This window comes from Chrysochloris asiatica, unplaced genomic scaffold, assembly GCF_000296735.1.
Source record: "Chrysochloris asiatica unplaced genomic scaffold, ChrAsi1.0 scaffold00004, whole genome shotgun sequence".
NCBI lineage: Eukaryota > Metazoa > Chordata > Mammalia > Afrosoricida > Chrysochloridae > Chrysochloris > Chrysochloris asiatica.
This window is the reverse complement of record NW_006408522.1, coordinates 3,649,462-3,654,720: the sequence shown is the minus strand read 5'-3', so window position 1 is coordinate 3,654,720 and position 5,259 is coordinate 3,649,462.

The window sequence follows — 5,259 nt, the reverse complement described above, 5'->3', positions numbered from 1 at the left end:
ATCCTGGAGCACAAAAAGGACATTAGTGGAAACCCTGAGAAGTCTAAGTGGACTTTAATTCTAAATATTGTATGTTAATTTCTTAGTTTGAATAAATGTTCTATGGTTATGCAACATGTAAACTGGGTGTGGGGAAACTGTATCTGCAACTCTTCTGTAAGCTTGAAAGTATTACAAAACAAATTATTCAAGTAAAAAAACATAAATAAAAAATATGGGAATATGTACTTTTATAAGGATTTTACCCCAAACAGTTCAAAATAAAAGTTTAAACATTTTGGCACTAGAGATTAAATTTCCTAAAAAACTACTTCTGCAGCACAATTTCTTTTCCTAGATGCCACATAAATGAAGTTTCACTTTGTTAATCAACACCAATTTTCTTCTGTCTTCTACTTCCAACAATGTGGTGCATGGTAATAACAGTGCTTATAGCCTTGTTACAAAAAATGATCTTTGCCATCGAGTCAATTTTAACTTATAGTCACCTATTGCACAGAGTAGATTACCAGTGTTTGCAAAGCCATAATCTTTATGAAAACTGACTGCCACATCTTTCTCTTGCTGAGCTTCTGGTGGAAATGCCAATCTTCTGTTTGGCAGTCAAGTACTTAGCCACCATGCCACAAACCACCATATAAAGGGCTCTGGTGGTGCGGTGGTTAAACACTCAGCTGCTAACCAGCATTTGATCCCAGATAGACTGTCTCCTCAAAGTAGAGTTGACAGTGATGACGTGAATGGAGTAAAGCTTTCAGGATCTTCATTTACTTATGAGGCACAACTTGAAGTGAGGAGAAACAGGTGTAAATATCCATTAATAATCATAACATGGAATGTACGAAGTATAAATCTAGGATATTGTCAGAAATGAAATGGAATGCATAAAAAATAGATATCTAAGATATTAGTGAACTGAAACGGACTGGTATGGACCATTTTGAATCTGACAGTCATATGGTTTACTATGCCAGGAATGATGAATTGAAGAGGAAGGGTGTTGCATTCATCATCAAAAAGAACATTTCAAGATCTATATTGAGGTATAATGCTGTCTGTGATAGGGTAATATCCATACACATACAAGGAAAATCATTTAATACCAGTGTGGCACTGTGGGCTAATGAGTCAGACTGCAAAGTCGTTTGAACTGCCAAGTCAGTGGTTCAAGTTCACCAGCTGCTCCTTGGAAACCCTATACAGGGTCGCTATGGGTCGGAATCAACTCAACAGCACTTAACAACAACAACAAACTATTATTCAGGAGTCCTGATGTGGCGCTGTGGGTTAATACGCTGGACTGCAAAGTCATTTGAACCGCAAGGTTGGCGGTTCAAGTTCACCAGTTGCTCCTCGGAAATCCTATACAGGGTTTCTATGGGTAAGAATCAATTCGACGGCACTTAACAACAATAGCAACAACTATTATTCAAATTTACACCATTCACTAATGCTAGTGATGATAATATTGAAGAACTCTACTAACTTTTTCAGTATGAAACAGATCAAATATGCACTCAAGATGGATGTATTGATAATTACTGGTGATTGGAATGCAAAGGTTGGAAACAAGGAGGAAGGATCAGTAGTTGGAAAATATGGCCTTGATGATAGAAATTATGCTGGGTATCGCATGATAGAATTTTGCAAGACCAATGACTTATTCATTGCAAACACCTTTTTTAAACACAACAGGTGACTATACACATGGACCTCACCCGATGGAATACCAGAAATCAAAGTGACTACATCTGTGGGAAGAAACAATGAAAAAGTTCCATATCATCAACCAAAGCAAGGCCAGGGGCAAACTGTGGAATAGACCACCAATTGCTCATATGCACATTCATGCTGAAGCTGAAGAAAACAAGTCCATGAGAGACCAAATTTGACTTTGAACATATCCCTCCTGAATTTAGAGATCATCTCAAGAACAGATTTGATACTTTTGACACTAATGTCTGAAGGCCAGAGGTGTTGTGGGATGACATCAAGAACATCATTAAGAAGACAAGAGGGTCTTCTCTATGTTGAGAAAAAAACACAAAAAACTAGGAGGAAGCAAAACAAAACAACCCTCCCCCCTCAAAAAAAAAAAAAAAGGAAAAGACCAAAATGGATGTCAGAAGAGACTCTGAAACATGTTCTCCAACACAGGTATGTTAAAGTATGTGGGGGAGAAATGAGGAAGTCAAAGAGCTGAAGAGAAAAATTCAGAGGGCAGCTTGAGAAGACAAAGTCAAGTATTATAATGAAATGTTCAATGACCTGGAGTTAGAAAACCAAAAGGGAAAAACACGCTCAGTATTTCTCAAGCTGCAAGAACTGAAGAAAAAAGTCCAAGACTTGACTTGTAATATATCAATTTGATTTATAAGGTTGGTGGTTCAAACTTACCAGCCATTCCTCAGAAAACCTGTACAGGGTCACTGTGAGTTGGAACTGACTTGACAACACTTAACAACAACAACAATATGGGCAAAATCCTGGATTATGCAGAAAGCATCAAAAGATGATGAAAGGAAAGACAGAGTCAATGTATCAAAAAGTAATGGTCGATGTTCAAACATTTCAAAAGATAGCAGCATATAATCAAGAAGCAATGGAAGAAGTCCAAGGTGCACTGAGGGCATTGGCAAAGAACAAAGCCCTTGGAATTGATGTAATACAAACGGAAAATTTCCAACAAGCTGGTACTGGAGGCACTCACTCATCTATACCAAGCAATTTGAAAGATGCTACCTGGCCAAGTGATTGGAAGAGATCCATATTTGTGCCCATTCCAAAGAGAGGTGACCCGGTAAAATGCGGAAATAATCGAACAATGTCATTAATATCACACGCAAGTTAAATTTTGCTAAAAATAATTTAAAAATGGCTGCAACAGTACATTGAGAGGGAATTTCCAGGGTTGAAGCCAAATTCAGATGAGGACATGGAACAAGAGATGTCATTGTTGACGTAGATGGATCTTGTCTGAAAGCAGAGAATACCAGAAAGATGTTTACCTGTGCTTTATTGACTATGCAAAGGCTTTCGACTATATGGATCATGATAAGCTATGGACAACATTGAGAAGAAAGAGTATTCTGGAACACTTAATTGTGCTCATGAGGAACCTATACATAGACCAAGAGGCATTCATTTGAACAAAACAAGGGTACACCGGATGGTTTAAAATTAGGAAAGGTGTGCCCTAGGTTTCACCATACTTATTCATTCTGTATGTTGTTGTTGTTAAGTGCTGTTGAGTCGATTCCGACCCATAGCGACCCTGTATAGGGTTTACAAGGAGCAACTGGTGAGCTTAAACCGCCAACCTTTCCGTTCAAACGGCTTTGCAGTCTGGTGCATTAACCTGTATACTGAGCACATAATCGGAGAAGCTGGATTATATGAAGAGGAATGTGGCATCAGGATTGGAGGAAGACTCATTAACAACCTGTGATGTTCAAATGATACAACCTTGCTTGCTAAAAGCAAGGAAAACTTAAAATACTTGCTGATGAAGATCAAAGACCACATCCTTTGGTATGGGTTGCACCTATGTGTAAAGAAAACAAAAATCCCCACTATTGGACCAATGAATAACATTATGAAAGATTGAAGTTGTCAAGGACTTCATTTTTCTTGGATCCACTATCAACACATCAACATGGAAGCAGCAGTCAGGAAATCAAACGACGTATTGCATTAGGCAAATCTGCTGCACAAACCTTTTTAAAGTGTTCAAGAGCAATGATGTCAACTTGAGGACTAAGGTACACTTCTGACCAAACCATGATAGTTCCAATAGCCACATATGTGAAAGTTGGACAATGATTAAGTAAGACCATAAAATAATTGATGCATTTGAGTTATGGTGTTGGAGAAGAATATTAAAAATACTGCCAGAATAACAAACAAATCTGTGTTGGAAGAAGTACAGCAGAATCCTCCTTAGAAGCCAGGATGGTGAGACTTCATGTCTCATACTTCAGACATATTATCAGGAGGGACCAGTCCCTGGAGAAGGACATCATGCTTGGTAAAGTGGAGGGTCAGCAAGAAATAGGAAGACCCCAATGACATGGATTGGCACAGTGGCAGCAGCAATGGGCTCAAGGTTAAAAACTATTGTGAGGATGGTGTAGGCCTGGGCAGTGTTTCATTCTGTTATGTACAAGGTCATTGTGATTTCGAACTGACTCAACAGCACCTAACAACAACAACAACAACAGTTTGTCTCTAGAGTCATGCAGTTAGCCTCTGCACTATACTTTGTGGGATTCACTGCTAGATCCTGAGCAAAATGTACTTTTTATGCATTTTTGGGTTCACAAAAAGTAAGAAAATTCTTTAAGAACATGCATACAAACTCTTAAGTTACTGCATAGGATAAAAAGCTTTATAAGGATTTTAAAGAATCAAAAATGAAAAAAAACCCACAACAACACCTCAGTAATCATTTAAAAAATGAAGAAGCAAATGTGACCAAATAGTTTTTGTGGAAAAATAACTTTTAAAAACAAAAAAATATAATTGTTAATTGTAAGGATGAATTTAGTCAGTATTTTAGACCTGTTGAAAAGAAAATTAGTGGATTAGAAGAGAGAGCTAACGATACCTATGGAAAGTGCAGCACAGAGACAAGGAGGTGGAGATATGAAATGATAAGAGATGAGGAGAACAGCTGGAAAAGGTCTGTGTCTAATTGTAGTTCCAAAGAAAAGAATAGAGAAATTAGAAAAGAGATAATAAGAATTTTCCAGAACTGATGAAAGACATAGTCTTTATGACTATTCACAGTATGTGAATTCATAGTTTACTATACAGAATAATTAACAAAGAAATAAATGCCTAATTATAATTTTCAGAACACTAAAGACCAAAAGTTCTTAAAAACTGCCAGGAAAACAAAGATCACTTACACGAAAATGACAAACAGACTGACAACAGGTTTCTTGACAGATCAGTGGAAGTTAGAATCCATAACCATCAACCTACATTTGTGTAGCTGGCCAAACTCTTTTTGAAGTAGGAGGAACTAAGAGAGCTATAAGACAAAATAGGTTTTTTAAAAGAAAAAATTTAAAGGCATTAATAGGAACAAAGCACATGATAATAAAAGATTAAACTCACAAGAAGGCATGCAGATTCCATACTTAAAATGCACCCATTAGCATATGCATAAGAACACCCACACTTGCAGATAATACCCACTTATCTTGGCTTCAGTGACTGGATGATCAGAGCTCAACCAGAAATAAAAAGAAGAGG